Source organism: Vigna umbellata, chromosome 1, assembly GCF_029865625.1.
Source record: "Vigna umbellata cultivar VRB3 chromosome 1, Vumbellata_1.0, whole genome shotgun sequence".
Lineage (NCBI taxonomy): Eukaryota > Viridiplantae > Streptophyta > Magnoliopsida > Fabales > Fabaceae > Vigna > Vigna umbellata.
Window position 1 is genome coordinate 54,282,290 of NC_142165.1, and position 17,643 is coordinate 54,299,932.

The 17,643-nt window shown below is 33.2% G+C and overlaps 1 pseudogene; it reads left to right on the plus strand.

Annotated features, from left to right (window-relative positions):
- The first annotated feature begins 13,587 nt into the window (after window positions 1–13,587).
- On the plus strand, window positions 13,588–15,862 carry LOC124819620 (mitogen-activated protein kinase kinase kinase 20 pseudogene; annotated as a pseudogene).
- The last annotated feature ends 1,781 nt before the right edge of the window (window positions 15,863–17,643 follow it).

The following is a 17,643-nucleotide window of genomic DNA, read 5'->3' on the forward strand; positions in this document are numbered from 1 at the left end:
ATAATATTATATGTTTTGAATTATTTGTGATAATGAGCTTACTTTTAGATGGCAATCTCTTTAGCTAGGTCGGGTCAAAGCTAGAAGAGAAAATTATGGTAAAGGGTGAGTGTTTGCGGAAGTCTAGGCTCATCTTCCATAGAAAACTGCAACTCTTCTTCAATGTGTTTGGTCATGGCTTGGGGGCATGTCAACACTTCTCATCTGAGTTATGATATATATTAATTGTGCTCTTGTATTTTGAGGTGTATATGGATTATAAAAACACAAGTTATTGTGTTTTATATGTGTTGTGAGAAAGTCTAAATATTCACTTAGAAGTACGAAATTTAAGTTATGTATGATAAAGTTTGAATAATGATTTAGCAAGATAAAAATTCAAGTTATTTGGTCATTTGAAATATGCAACAAATAATGAATTTATGTATACATTCTTTATCTTATATCATTTGTACAGTCTCAAGGGGTCACGTAATACACATAACATTTTTAGTTGTCCAAAAACATAAACCTTTTGTTAAAAAAGAAAGGCCTTATATCTCAAGCCAACAAGGGGTGAATTAGATTAATCCTTTTAAAATGATCTTTTCAAAATCTTTGAGTTTTTTGCTTTCTTGAAATCAATGAACAAAAAGTAATGAATCAACAAGAGAGAAAGAGTATATAGAAGGGAATTCACTATAATTGATTGAGTTTATAGAAATACAGAGATACCCCTCTCAATGCACTCCTCTCACCACTCAATCAATATAGCTAGCAAACCAAGAGATGAAAAATCCTCAATCTCTTACAATACAAGAGCACTCACAACCCTTAACCCCTAGCAAACCCGCACAGGAACACAATACACAAATTGTCTATGAAGAACCTGATCTCTAAGATACACTTCTCTAGTGCAGATTGAATCAAAACAGTTTTAGCACAAAATCTTGATAGAATCTTGATGGGTAATCAACCAATGTAGCTCAGATTCTCCAAGAACGCTTCTTGAAAGCACCTATAATCACAACTCAATGAAAATGTTAATATTTGAAAAATGATAACTTTTTTTGAAATAGGTTTCAAGTCACATATATATAAGATTTTCAAATCCTGTTTCATTATAATCAATTATGTTAATTGCATAATTAATTATGTTTTTTCTCTGTTTTAACATTTATCCTATGTGTATAATCTATTATTTAAACACTTAAGCATATTATTGATTCATTGAACAATCTTAACATATTAGGCTATTTATATAATGGATTAGACTATTTCTCTGTTTTAATCGATTAACAAACTTATGTAATTGATTGTTTCTACACTTGTCTGTATTAGTCATCTTTAACAGATTATCTCACTTATATAACAAATTATGCATTTTCTCTGTTTTAATCGGTTATGTACCTTGTATAATAAATTACTATAGAGCAGTTTGCCCCTGTTAAGCTTTCTAAGTGATGTGGTTAAATATAACAGATTAGATACATTGTTTAATCGATTATTTTAACCAGAAATGAGATTATCAATCTGTTTTAAGTATGATTCATTCATTAATAATGAATTCACAATATCAAACACAAACATGATCAATATAAAACATTTTTTATGTCATTTGTTGTGCAAGAAACCATTAAATCATTATATTGTTCATCATAAAAAATAAATATATAAAGAGGTAGGTTTGGCTTACCCTATCAACACCTTTAATTTCCCTTTAGACATATTCAATTTCATGTTGGTTGACACATGAGCATTAGTTATAGAGGTGTCCTATATAGTGACCAATGGTTTTTAATCGAGAGCATTTTGAAATCTTTTTAAGATTTGTGGTGCACACATTGGATATCATAATCTCTTGTAAGAAGGATATATGTTGATAATGTTATGAAACTTCCTTGATGACGACATACGAAGAGGAGGAGGATGTCACAAAGATCATGATGGTATCGGTGAAAGTGGGTGGGGAACACAACTACATATTTCTTTTCTTACTTTGCAAACAACTTTGGAGAATATGGTATGCTGAAGATCTTTCAAAGATGGAGAAGAATGAAGGAAGTTTTAATCTCAAGGAAGTAAGATGGGTAGGTGTTAAAAGGCTTTTTGGTCGCACAAAAAGTCAACAAACCCTAATCCCCACTAATTAGTGTAGGGGTCAACCTAGGTATCAATCCAAGGACTCAGTACAATTAAGTTCAAATATGTAAAGTTTAGTCTTGTATTTTATTCTATTTACTACCTATTAACTAATGCAAGGTGGGGAAATAAAAATGAAAGAATGAAATTTATAAAGGAAAAGAGAATTTAAAATCTATAAACTGTTAAAAAGATAAAATGAAATTAATAAAAAGAGAAAATTTCAAAACTGAACTATTCTAAATGAATAACAACCTATATGAAAAGCTATTTAACTGTAACTCATTGAACTGGATCTATTACTATTTACACACAACTGAAACAAAACTTAAGACTATATTTATCATGATCAAAGAATTAATTATAAAATTGAAAATAAAGAAAAATCTAAACTAAAACTATATTAATTTCCAATCACAGTAACATAAAAAAAATGAAATTAACATGGAAAAGAATTTCTAATCTATGAGAAAGTTGCAATTTAAAAAAAATAGAAAACAAGTAACTAGACCTACAGGTTGCAGATAGAATGCTCAAACTAAAATGAAGAACAATTTAACAAGTAACACCTAACTAAGGAGCAGAACATACTCATTGGTTAAAATCATGAATCAGGAACCAAAAAGCAAAGATTAGTGCACAATAGTATTCAATTGCAACTCAGGAAGACATCCTGTAAAATCATACCCTCTTCGGGGTAATTAAGTTCCAATTCAGAACTTAATTTGTGCAAATGTATACTTTCTGTACCAAACCATAGCAATTGTGACTCTGATGCAAGCTTTTAATCAATATCAAATGCACAGTCTAGTCTAAATGCACTTAAAACATACAATCTAACTCTAAAATGTATAAAACTATAACTAAAGTGAAATGACAGAAAACAAAACATGAATTACAGTATTTGTTTCTTGATTAGACTCATCTCCAAACTCGAGAAGACATCTCGGTAAGTCATGCTCACTGTGGAGTCATGTAATTCCCTAAGGAATTTTTATTGTGTGGAGTCATAGAGTCTAAATCAAAATTTTCAAAACAAAACTAGAAAGGCTCGCACATCATCGATCAAGAACACAAATGTAATGAAACAAAGCAAATCAACAAGCACTCAACACATAGAAACATCAAGAACGAAAGTATTATTAACGAGAAACAAAGAAAACACAAGAATATACCGAACAATGTACGAGCGAGAACACAAGAACTCGAATCTACCGATAGCGCGTAAACCCTAATCGATGAAAGCGATAAACCTAGAATGCAACTGCTTCTACTCTACTCAGAAACTAAGAACGGTCAAAGTAAAGTGTGTCTTTAGTCTGAAAAAAATGTATTTACATGATAGAACCCTTTTTTATAGGGTTGGAAAACGAAAGAAAAAAATGGGAGGGGAAAAAAAGGAAAAAGGAAACTTGCTCTCGACGCTTTGTGTTTTGGTTATTTTATGTTTGTTTTACCTATAATATCTATTTTGAGTGTGTGAAATAAGTGATTAGGAAGAAACCCTAGTGGAGGAAAGCAATTTGGATCTCAAGGGAGCACGAATTGACAACAAAAGATGAATTTGGAGCAAATACCCATGTCGAGCCCCATTGGAATCGCGCCTAGTGCCACAAAGACAGAAAATAGATAGTGCTACAAGGGAGCCTAATGTCGGGTGCAACAAGAAGGGTATCGATCGCCATGTGCTTCAGGAGGAAGCATTGTCGGGTGCTACAAGGAAGTGCTCGTTGAACCTCTCACCGACATTGGGCAATGGTCAGCGCCGCTAATCGATGGCCTTATAGAGAGTTGTTATATTCACGTCTTATTTGATAGTGCCTGACGATACTAAGATGACATCAGGATGTTATGACACTAACATGTCAAAATCTGGTTATTTAATCATGCTTCTCATGAGGGTTTGTGGTATTTCTCATTTGCATGAATAAAAATCACTTTTGGGTGCTTGGAAGAACCTCTTGGAGATTGCTTGGGTGTTGGGAAGTTCCCTCACCTCTCTTCAAGTCTTATCCTTAATTCTTGGTGTTTTTTCTCCCTTTTGAAGTTGGAGAAGAAGATGTGTTGCAATTTGGAAATAAAGACACAAATGGAGCATAGAGAAGCTGCTAAGAACCTTGGGAGAGGGCTTACATATTCTCTTTGGTTTTTATTTCTTATTTATCTCCTCAATTTGTTAACCTTAGTTTCTCCACCATAGATAGCTAACCCTATTGTTAATATTAGATATAATAAACGGAATCTTGTGTACTTTGTGATCTTAATACATATGTTTTTTCATTTTAATGTTAGTATTTGATTTCTATGCTTAATGCTTATTGTGGCTTGATCACCCTTGGCTTGTTTAGGGTTCTTGAGGTGTTGAAAAATGTATTTTGAACCTATAACTGAAATTAAATACCTAATAAAACTTGTATCTAAGGATGAAACATTATTCATTAGTAATCTTAAGAATCTTGAACTTAATGCATGATTTTAGATGTTAAGGATTCAAGGAATTGGAACTTGATGAGTTATCATAAGCTCAAATTCACTAGGGATAGGATTTGAGTATATTTGTGAGTTGATATTGACTTAAATATGGAATTGAGATGTTTGCAAATGGATGACAATGAAGTAAATGAAATCTAGTTGACTATCTGTGTTAAATTTTTGTTGCACACCAATTGGTTGATAAAAATATAAAAAAAACGTTTTTGTGTTTTTTTTAGCTTTATTGTCTATTGGAGTTGTGAATTGCGAGATTTTTCATGCATTGCAAAAGTCCCTATGAAAATAGCGATATTTATGACTTGTTACGTGCAATCGATACACTTGTCGTTTTCCATTAATAAGTTTTTGATGTCGGTTCTAGGGACTTATGTTCAACACAAGGCAATTTGAGAATTTGTGACTCTTGAAGACTATGTGGTGTTTTCTTTTTTTTTGTACTTTCTTTTATGCAGTTTGTCTATAAATGTTTATTTTTTCTATTGATATTATTGCATGTAAATGTTATGTTGTAAATGAGTTAGAATATCTCAAGTTCTCAATTTTATAAATATATATATATATATAAATATATATATATATATATATATATATATATATATATATATATATAAAACATTAGTGCATTTAAATCTATAACATCCTATTTTTTTTAACTTTGTTATAGGAAGCATCACATATCTAATAAAATAGAACAATTAACTTAAAAGAAACCATATAAGATATTATTATATTTATTCAAACATAATACCAAAATATATATACAAAATCTTACATTAAGGGTAGTTCTAGTACACTGATCTACCTATACAAAACTAGAGTTTTTCAAAAGACCAGATATACAAAGAAATTAGAATTCTACTCTACACCTCAGCTTTGTCACAACCTAGCACTTACTCAATAGTTACTTGCTCATATGCTCACATCATTAAGGTGATCATAGCAAATAAGAATACAAGCACACACACAAACAAAGATAGAAAGGTAGCCTAATTTTATCAAAGAAACATACATACAATTGATTTATAAACTGGAAATTAAACATAAGTAATCAAATAAATCCTAAGCATACAAACATTAACTATATACTTGACCATCCAGATACATGTATTGATATCAGACTTTGACAAGTTATGCACTTACGTGTTTTTATGTGTATATTTTGGTGAATAAATCAACTCCTTCATTTTTTTTACCTTGTTTTATCCCCAAGTTTAGTGTGTTTTCATGTTTTCTTGTGTTTTAGTTAGTATATGTTTGTTTTTACCTCTAATCTCTTTGTTTGAGTGTAGGAAACAATTCTAGTGGTGGAAAACAAGCAAGAATTCAAGGGAACACGTTTTGAGACAAGAAAAGATCAATTTGAAGCAAATACCCATGTTGGTCGCCTTTAGGATTACACTGATGTTTAAATTTCATAATGTTGTAAAAGTGCTAGGGGGACTAAGCGCCCCAAAAAGGGGTTGAGTGTCATAGGGCTGAAGTGTCAAGGGCCTAAGCGCCCCAAAAGGGGGCTGAGTGGTAGCGTCGCTAACATGTCAAAATGAGTTATTTAAGCATGTTTCTCACGAGGTTTTGGGTACTCTTCTCCTCATACAATTCATTCTTCACCTAGAGCGATTAGGAAAGGCCCTTGGAGGTTGTTTGGGGGTGTTGGGAAGCTCTCTCACTCCTCTTTGGGTCTTCAAGCTTCATCAATGGTGATTTTGCCCCTTTTGGTTTGAGGAAGAAGATAGGTAAAAAATTAGACATGGAAATGTGTATGGGAAGCGCAATTGGAGCATGGAGCAGTTGTAAAGAGCCTTGGAAAGGTTATGCAACACTTTATGGTTTCAATTTCTTCCTTATCTCTTTAATTTTGTGGAACCCTAAGTTCTTCACCATGGAGGTTTTCTTTTATTTGTTGATATTAGTTTTAAAACATGGAATTCTTATGTATTTTATGATGTTAATGATATATGTTTTTCTAATTCATGTTAGTATTTAATTTCTATGCTTAATACTTGCTTTGGTTTGGTCACCCATGCATGATTTGAGGTTCCTAATGTATTGGAAAATATTATTTGAACCTAGAATTGAAATTAAACACCTAATGGATGGAATTTGAGGTGTTTGTGAATGCATGAGAATTAAGTGGATGAATTCTAGTCTTAACAAATTGTAAATACTCAATGTTAAATTCTTTACACACCAACTATTTGATAAAAATACCAAAAACACTTTCTTGTGTTTTTGTGCACTTGATGTCTAATTGAGTTAAGAAAAAAAGAGTTGTCAAGTGTAGCAGAAGTCCCTTGGGAGAGAATAACATTTATCACTTGCTACGCCACCTAAGCTACCACACATAAGGTTAGTCTATCAACAATCTTAGGCCAAGGTAAAACCGTAGACTAAGATCTCTTGATCCTCTCACCATATACCCCACCATTCTCTACTTGAAATTGGAGATTATTAGAGTGTCAAGATAACTCCCAATACGGAATCCTTATATCAATACATACACTACTTAAATTCCTTACCAAAACCTTTTCCTAGAAATTTACTTTCACAACATACTTCATTCACACATACAGTTATAACATCATTCATAAAACATCACAATTTACACTGAAAATGCATAACAACCATGAAAACTAATTTAGATAAATAAAGATAAGAAAATTACAAAATTGGACACCAGCGCTTAAATTGATGCTCAGCACAAAAACTCTCGCAAAAGAGAGTGTTTAGAATCAATTTCTGACCCTAAGCACTAGAAGACCAAAATTAGCTCTAGACCTACAATGGTCACTGGTGCTTAGCGATGCCCTGTCTCCGTTCAAAGCCAAACCATTTGCATTTTGGTATGCTCAATGGTGAAACATGCACTCAATGTCATACCAAATATCTGAATTTCACCAAGTTGTGATCTGATAAACCAGGTACCAACTCAAATGACCAAATTGATATTCTTAACTCAAGGATTGATCCAAATACGTGTTTTAGTGTCAAACAACACACTACCTTAAATCTCAAATATATTTTCACAGTCATTCAATCAAATAAAACACCAATTTCAATCAATTCCAGATCATCAAACTTGCACACACAAATCAAATCATATTAGAACTTAAGAATATTGGTATTTAGTTTCCCTTACCTGTTAGAAGCTCAAATCGCTTGTGAAATCTATAAATACTCCCGCAGCTCAAGGAGCTTTATAAGCTCCTATTAGAACCATTAATTAACAAAAAGTCTTATAGAAGACTTAGGTGACACATGCGGCATAATAGTACACATATGCATGGGAGAAAGTATAAACTAGAGAAAAAAGCGTAAACTAACTTATTCTTTTGAAAGAACTGGTCGGATAGACTTGAAGACTTTGTCTTAATGATCACTTAGGCACTTTCTGATCTTCAAACATATGAATTATGAGTCAGAAGGCTTAGAGAAAGTGTAGAAGGTCCTTAAAGTGTTTTGGAGAGATATTGTTATTTTAAATAATGAAACTCGTTAATTGAAATTCTATTTATACATTTAAACTTTTCCTATTAAAATAAACAAATCTCATTATTTAGAACGACCTATCACCCCTAATATTTTATTTTCTAAGTTTTCACAAATAAGCGATTTTATAATATTTTAAGTAAAGAAAATGATGTTATTAAATGATTTTATGTGTTATTAATTGTTTTGAAGTTATTAAGTTATATTTGTCATATAGTGTTTTAAGTAAAGAAAATAATGAATATGTTAAGTGTCAATTATAAAAATAAATAAATAAATGTAATAAATAAAATTTTATCTTAACAATTCTTATAATATTTTTTCTTGTTATAACTTCTTGAACTAAAAATAAAGAAAATAGTTTATCTTTAAGAAATAAAACGTTATTCGGTGAAGAGTTGAATAGAAAAAATAAAAAGCAAAAAATAACAAAAATGTTATGATTTTTTTATTTAATAAAAAGTATATTGATAAAATATTTAAATTTTTTTTTATTTAAAATATTAAGAGAAGAAACATTATAAAATATAATACTATTTTAGTTCTTTTTTTATTGAAATGTTCTTTTATCTTGCTTCTCTTTTAAAATTGAGTAATGTGGATCTATATTATATGTTTTCTTTCATTTCTGTCACATGAGGGAGCCAAAGGGTAAAAAAAATGAGATTTTTTTTTTCAATTTTAGCTGAACCAAAATAAACATTAATTTTGAAAAACAAAATTGTGGAATTCACATGAAAAATATCCCATAGTGAGAGGATAAAATTTTCAAGTTTTAGTTATTCTAATGTTCAATATCTTTTACATATCATACACATATAAGCAAAATTAAAATTTTCTAATAAAATATTTATAGCAAAAAGTTAAATCTTTCTAATAAAATATTTATAGCAAAAAACTTTCATTATATAAAGATATTTCATATGATTCATATATTTTATATGATTCATTTATTTCTTCCTCGTACCTTTCTATTAGCCTTTTTTTATCCTTACTATAACTTTGATTTGTAATTTTATTTCCATTATGTTAAAATTTACAACTATTCTTAAAAATATCAAACTTAACCAACAGAATTTGAAACTTGCCTAACAATATCATTCTTAATCATAATATCCTTGAAAACGCAATTTCCAGAAATAAAACATCATAATATTAAACCAACATTCTCATATTCATATAATAATAAGTCGTTGAAACATCAATAACGCCTTCACCCATCAACACCACTATTAATTAACAGAGAAAAAAATACTATTAAATTTTTTTCAAAGAATAAATGTAAAAAATAGACAAAGTTTACAAAATTAAGAGATTAAATCTAAAATAAAATCATGGACTGAAAGATATTAAATAAAAATAAAAATAGTCAAACATTTTTTATTTTATTTTTTGAATCACGTACCGTACTGTACTGCTGTACTGACAATTGTCAACGAAATGAGGCAGTGTATGTGATTAAACTTGATCGATAATTAATTAATTTATGACATAGGATTTGTGTAAGAAAATGAGGCCTTAGATGAGTTGTTCGATACTTTTAAGGTTTGTATCATCAAGTTATGGGTTTATAAAAAATTAAGATAATACACTTCTTTCTAATCCTAATTTTAAATGAATGAGTACGTAGGTTTTTGTATTATTTATTTTATTTAAATCTGAGACTTGAAACTGACACAGACTCTTAGAATTATGTTTAAGATTGGAGTGAAGTGAAATGAGTAGTGGTGAGAATTTAATATGATATGATGAGAAACACTAAGAAATATCAGAGTACGGTGATTGGTAGTTAAATATTGAAGGGCAAATTTACAATGGCCAACAACGTTACGAGATTAAGGACAACTAACGTTATAATTTAATTATCATAGGTTTTGTAATCCAACCATGAATTTTTGCTTCTTCTTTTTTTTCTTATCTAAGCTTTATTTTGTACTTGGATTATCCTTCTTCTACTGTAATGAGTACAATAACAGCTTACAACGTCGAATATTTTTTGTATTTCATGTCGAATTCGAGAACGAGGTCATATTGGGAGATGAAATTCGTTAACGTCGAATTTTGTCAATATACGACGTTAATCAATTTTTATTTTAAATAATTGTAATCCTTTTTACAAGCAGAACTATGAACGATAATATAGGATGAACAACAAATAACAATAACAAACAACAAACAAGTTCAATCAAACAACAAGTTCAATTAAACATCAACAACAAACAAGTTCAACCAAACAATAACAACAAACAAGTTCAACAAAAAAAACCAACAAACAAGTTCAACAAATAAGTTCTTTAAAACGAAAACGAAAACTAACATTCAAAAGGTGGGTTCATCGGAATAAAGTGCCACTAGTGAGAGAGAAAACATAATGCGCATATGAAGGACAAGAACACGAAAATAATCGGTGAAAACAAACGAAAATCATACCTAAAGTAGTTAATTAACATGCATTTGTATCAAATAAAAGAAAGATTACATGTGATGGTAGTCAAACTTCGTTCGAGAAAAGTTTGACCAGTGAATGAATTTTCAATCTCCCGCTCACATTTTTATTGAATTCACTAACCTTTTGACGTCTAACACTGAGGCATTCGACGTTTTATATCCTTTTACGTCGAATTAAAATTCTAAACAACGTTTAATAATTGCATTTATTTACAAAATTACCACCGGTCATTTTTAACGTTTGCTATTGAGTAGTTAGATGTTGAACGCGTGACGTTATATGCTGTTTTTGCATTAGTGTGTTCTTGTCATACTTTTTTTTAATGGCTAAAGTTACTTACGAGAAAACATGAATCCAAATCCTTAACCAAAACACCTGAACTAGTTATGGTTATTTTCACAATTATGAATGAATAGTTTAGTTTGTGTTGGTTGAGTATGTGATGACCGATTTCATGTTAGTCAAGTTTGTATTAGTCGATCTTGATCAAGATTGTGTTTTAGTCGAATTCGTCTTGACCGAATTAGTATTGGTCGAGATTGTGTTGGTCAACCTTGTTGAAACAAATTTGTTGTTAGACGACCTTTCCTCTGCAAAACTTGAATAACTATAACCATAAGCATTGCGAGAGTTATTAGTTCCAATTGTAAGGTGTGACATATCTTCCACATGTCATGGTTTTTAGCTGGTTTCAAACCCCTCTTCCATCTATAAATAGGTGACATGTGCTTCCCCAAATCACGACAAAAAACACTTGTTGATGTGTCCTTTCTTTTCTTATTCTTGTGTATCTTGGTTTATATTTACTCTTTAAAGAGTTCTTCTTGCTAAATTTGAATTCCTTAATATAGAGACGTTCCTATTATACCTTAAGCATTTACAAAGAATAACGTTTTAAAGCCAATTTGTTTTTTTTTTCAGTATTTTCAGTATCTCCAATATCATTATAAGTCTTGTATTTATTAAAAAATTTATGTAGATAAATCCTTAAGGACATTGATAATTCACGCCTCAGGAAATCCATTTAAATTATTTTCTTATCAAATTCTCCAACAATATTAAGGATTTATTCTTCTTAGAAGCATTTGAAGAACCACTTGTAAGCATTTTTAGTAGTGGCAATAGTTGTTGCAACAAAGGCATTGGTTCCCAACGTTGCCTCTTCGCAACCTCGCGATGCAATGCTTTCATATGGTGAAAGGGTGGGGTAGAAGGCCTGACATGCGTGAGCTTCTTGAAGAAGCTATCGGATGAAGCCCGTCGGGACTTCACAAGTGTCTAGGTGATTGGCAACAGAGGGTTCCATGGTCAATTTTAGAGGTTATGCATGACACCCATCCGGTAAGGACCTAGTTCGATGATAAAGACAATGATGCAGGGGTTGTGTGAAATGGCATGGAAGCATGATATTTTTTAGGCTGTTGGCGCGGAGGCGACACAATGTCTCCTTCCAAAGAGAACCTACTTAGGTAGAGCTCGATAAGCTTGGGGTAGCCGTGGAGGAGGTCGACAATTTCAGGCAAAGAGGCGAAGCTCGATAAGCTCAGGTAGTCGAGGAAAAGCTCGACAAGCTTCAAGTAACTAAGGCGAAGCTCGACAGGCTTAGGCAGCTGAAGCAAAGCTTGACAGGCTCGGTTAGTCGAGGCAAGCTCGACAAGCTCGGAGGAGCATGACAGGCTCAGGTAGTTGAGGACGATCTCGACAAACTTGGACAACCATGGAAGAGCTCGATAAGACAACTCGACAAGATCGACTAGAGAAAGATTCATAATATCTCTATCATAGGCTCTTAAGAGAAGAACTATTTTTGTGTTTTGAATAAGTTTTCCCCCACGTGAAAGATTGTGATCTACCTACAAATCGGAGGAGCATAATCAGGTATTTGCTCGTTTATCAATCTTAAATATTTAATATTGTGGGGGTGTAAGCAATATTACTCAATTACTAAGAGAATTTTTTTTTTATTTTGAGTGAATCTAACCCTATTTTCAAACGAGTAGGAAATAACTATTTTTGATGACTTTTCACCTAATGATATTGATAGTACTTTAAATCTCAGAATACATATGTCATTATATATTTATATATGTGGATGACATGTTAATGATTGATATATCCAATGAAATAGTCTGTGAGACTAAGGTTTCTAGAATCTTATTTTGAAATATACGTTGTTCCTAGGTGAAGTTAACATGATTTTAGAAGTTAGAATCATAAGGAAAGGAGATAGTACATTACTATCCTAAAATAATACATGAGAAACTGTTGCAGAAGTTTAGAATTTATGACACCAAATGAGTGAATATGTCTTATGATACTAATTTTAAATTAATGAAAAATATGGGAGAATCTATTTCTCAACCTCAATATGCCTAGATAATTGAGAGCTTACTGCATTTGATGACTTTTTTTAGACTTTATATTACTTATGCAGTAGGTAGACTAAGAAGATACATTTAAAATTCTAAGGGTTAAATATGTTTCTAGTCCCTTAACTTTTAGTGAAGATTGAAAATAGTCTCTTTTAAAAACTTTGGCCTAATTTAGTCCTCTAACTTTACAAATGTGTGGATTTAGTCCTTCTAACTAAATTTTGTTAGATTTAATTGATGTTTCAAATGCGTTTCATGATAGTATTTGAGTTGTTTATACCATTTGACACATTTTCGCTTCGATGTTAATTGAGAAATGCATTTTAAACATCAAATAGACTTAAATAAATTTGGTAAAAGGACTAAATCAATACAATTCTAAAGATGGGAGACTAAGTTAGTCCAAAGTTTCAAAGATGGACTAAATCCAATTTTCATTGAAAGTTAAGGGACTAAAAGCATATTAAACCCAAATTCTAATTAGGAATATTGAGATGCACTTGCCAGACTTATTAGATATTTAAGAGGTTTAATAAATTATGTCATTGAATATAGTGGATTTCCCGTTGTACTAAAATAGTATAATAATGTTATATGGATCTCTAATTTAGATGAGACAAAATCCACTAATGGTTATGTATTCACAATTAATAGTGGTGCAATTACATGGAGACCAGCCAGGTAAACTATTATTGTAAGATCAACATTGGAATTTGAATTTGTTGCTCTAGAAATGGCTGGTAGTGAAGTTGAGTTGTTGACGAACTTCTTAGCTAACATTCCACTAAGAATAAAACCAACTTCTTTTATGTCAATACATTGTGATTGTCAATCGGAAAAAACTATAGCCAAAAACAAAAACCATAATGGAAATAATAGACATATACCATTAAGATATAATTTGATGAAGTTGCTAAAGAGTGGAACAATTTCCATTGATTATGTGAAGTCAGAACAGAGTTTAGCAGATCCTCTAAAAAAATCCTAGGAAGTGATGTGATGTGATTTTAGAAACATCTAGAGGAATGAGACTTAAGCCAATTGCAAATAAACAAGTGATGATAACCCAACCTTTGTGTTTAGAGATCCTAGGAATAAGGTTCATATGAGTTAGAGTAAGTCACTCGTTAGTTCTGATAGCATTAAATTGATTTTTAATCAATTATGCCCATTCTTATGATGTGTGTGAAAGTGCTAGAGATTGCATTATTGAGAGGTTAAATTTTTTAATTAAAATTCTATATGGTGTAATAATTTTAGTTAAACAAAGTTTTTAATGATTTTTTATATCCCTTACATGTGGTGTATGATTTGCAACATACACTTGCTGAAATCACCTATACGAGTGTTGAGTGGAGCCGCTTGGATGAGATATTGACATTATCTCTAGACTACTCATGAATAACGAGCACACACATTGCCTAGTAAGCATAACACATCGATAACAACAAGGATTGTAGGGTGTATTGTTGTTGATAAACCACTAAAAAATGTCAACTGTCTTTAGTTTATATATAGCTTACTAAGTTTCTTGATCTAAGATTGGTTTATATAACTTGCTATATCATCTCTCATACATTATATCTTATATGAGACCCATAATTTTCTTCTTTCACACTTTTCATAACTTATCTTTGGCAATATATGGGGGTATTGTTATTGATAATCAATATATTTTATAAAGTATATAGCTTGTGTTGGTCGATCTCGTGTTAGTTGAGCTCATGTTGGTCGAGATTGTGTTGGTCAAACTCGTGTTGGTCAATATTGTGTTGGCCAAGCTTGTTGCTATAAACTTTTTGTTTGACGACCCCTCTTTCTTTTTCGACGTCTCAATTGAATTCTTACTTTTATAAAATTGAATCAAATAAAGGCTTTCCGTTAAATTGATCAAATGCAGTTAAGGAGGGTGTTAGGTAGCATGCTGACAGTGTAGTTTTTTATTACGTGGCATTAAAAACGTGACTGAATTATATTTTTTTAATTTTTGAATTAAAAAATGAAGTGTACATAATGGAAACAAGTTTTTAAGTAAGGGAAAAGTTGGAAATGAAATAAAATTAAGTACTGAAAGCCCCATTGTCCTTTGCAATTGCGAAATTGAAATGAAATTGGGAAAGTTGAGGTTTAGGATTCGTGGGAGAAAACAAAAGTGCGATCTTCTTTCGAACGCGCTACTGAAGGGTTCCTCGGCGACCAGGTCAAGAAACACGGTGGAAGCCTCCCGGAGCCTTTCGTCCGGCGATGCACGAGGTCTATCATGGAAGGGCTCAAACATATTCACGAGCAAGGTTTCGTTCACTTCGACGTGAAGCTTCAGAACGTTCTCGTTTCTGACGACGAGGTGAAAATCGCGGACTTTGGACTCACCAAGGAGAAGGGTAAGAAACAAGGGAAGTGTGAGTTCAGGGGAACATCGTTGTTTATGTCGCCAAAATCGGTGAAAAATAATGAATATGAGCCGTTAGCGGATATTTGGGCCTTGGGATGCACCGTCGTGGAGATGGTGACCGGAAAACCCGTGTGGGATGTTAGCAACGGTTCCAGTATTTGGTCATTGATTATTCGGATTGGAGTGGGAGAAGAATTGCCAAAGATTACAGAAGAATTGTCGGAAGAGGGGAAGGACTTTTTGGAGAAGTGCTTTGTTAAGGATCCCAAGAACAAGTGGAGCGTTGAGATGCTTCTGAAGCACCCTTTCATCAAAGTTGACTCATTTTCGTTTGAGAAAGTTCATCAACCGTTACTGTCGCCGTCACCGAGGACCCACTTCGATTTTCCTGACTGGGCTTCCACCATAATGGCTTCGCTCCCGTCCTCCCTAGATTCCGATGAGCACTCTGGGTGGACAAGTTCTCCGGAGAGTCGTCTCCAGCAGCTTGTCACTGATAAGACACCAGAGAATTGGTCAGGATTAGATGGCTGGATCGGCGTTAGGTGAAGTTCTTGGAAGTGTTGTCGGTTCTGTGATTACAAACAAAATCCATCACATTCGTTCATTCTTTTTAATTCATTAGTTTATGAATTAAGCAGGCACATGATACAATTACTTCCGACACCTTTGACAAAGTGTAAATATATTTTGTTCGGAATGTCAAGTCGATTTTGGATCATTGTGAATAATATTCTTTTCTCCCAGAAATCCTAAACCGCTCCCCCAATTTCATTTGGATTTCGCTTGCAGAGGACAATGGGGGTTTTAACACTTAATTTTAATTCATTTCCAACTTTGTCCTTACTTAAAAACGTATTTCCACTATGTACACTTCATTTTTTAATTCAAAAATTAAAAAAATACATCTCAGTCACGTTTTTAATGCAACGTAATAAAAACCTACACTGTCAACATGCCACGTAACACCCTCTTTAACGGTGTTTGATCAATTTGACGGAAAGCCTTTATTTGATTTAATCTTACAAAAATAAGGATCCAATTGAGACGTCGAAAAAGAAAGAGATCTATTTAAGATTCTTGGCGAAAATAGAGACCTAAATAGACATTAAACCTTAAATAAAAGATAAAATTTGAAATGAACTTCTGTTTACAAAATATTAATTATTTTATGGTTTAATGTCTTCGTAGGTCGCTATTTTCGTCCAGAATCTCAAATAAGTCCCTTTCTTTTTTGGCATCTCAATTGAGTCTTTATTTTGTGAAAATTGCATCAATTAGACCCTTACCCTTAAATTGGACCTAACGGTGTTATTGTTAAGTTGACATGGCATTCTTATTTTGGTTTTTAAATGACGTGTAATTTATTATATTCTGACATGTCTTTCAGGTGACCTCTACCGTCAACCTTCAGGTCGCCAGCCATAGTAATCACCACACACCTGCAAACTCAACCCAGAAGACCATCACGAGGACGCCCCCGCGACCACCTCTACGCGTCACCAACCATCCTAGCTGTCACCACCCTGCCAACATCCAGAAAACCCAATTGAAACCAAACCCTCGCGCCTCTGCCATTAACGCATTTGCAGAGAAATAGAGAACCACCACAGCGCATCAATCACGCTCGTCACCACTGGGTGAGTCTCTCCACAATGCACAAGCAACCACACTCCACGAATCTCCGTTCATCTTCTCCATCCACCATCGCCAGAGTACCGCGAGCCATCACTGCCTTCGTCAACCTGGAGAGGAAAACCCAATCTACATTCTCGCGCCTCGCCTCCATCAATCGACAACAGAACTACCATCCGCCCATGCACAACCACACAAGCAGAACGCGCCACCACCAAGGTTGAGGGTTGCGCGTGACAGCGAGGTTGATGGTGGCATCGAAGAAGCATTCCTGGTGAACTCGTCCAACAAGGTCCCTTCACCTCCTCCATTGTCGAGAGTTAGGCAGTGGTGATGAGAGCAGATCATATGGAGGCGGGACCTCCTTATGGCGGTTTAACCCCAACCCTCGTGCTCCTGAAGAAGAACCCCATTTAAAAGTCTCTTTCTTGCAACTAGAAAACACATCGTGTGTTCAAAAGGTCGAGTCTTTTTAAACAGGGGCCCCTGAGAATGGAAGTGGTGGGTCATTATCATCAATCGCCAAGCAGATCATCGATTCCAACCCTTTCCGCTCCGCCATGCCAACATCGTGGCCGCTTGCTCCGTCGCCAACAATGTGCGCACCAGTCTCGGACCCAAAGGGTATGGACAAGATGATCTCCACCTAACTCAACAAGATGTAGGTCGTCCAGACCACATCCAAGATGCTCATC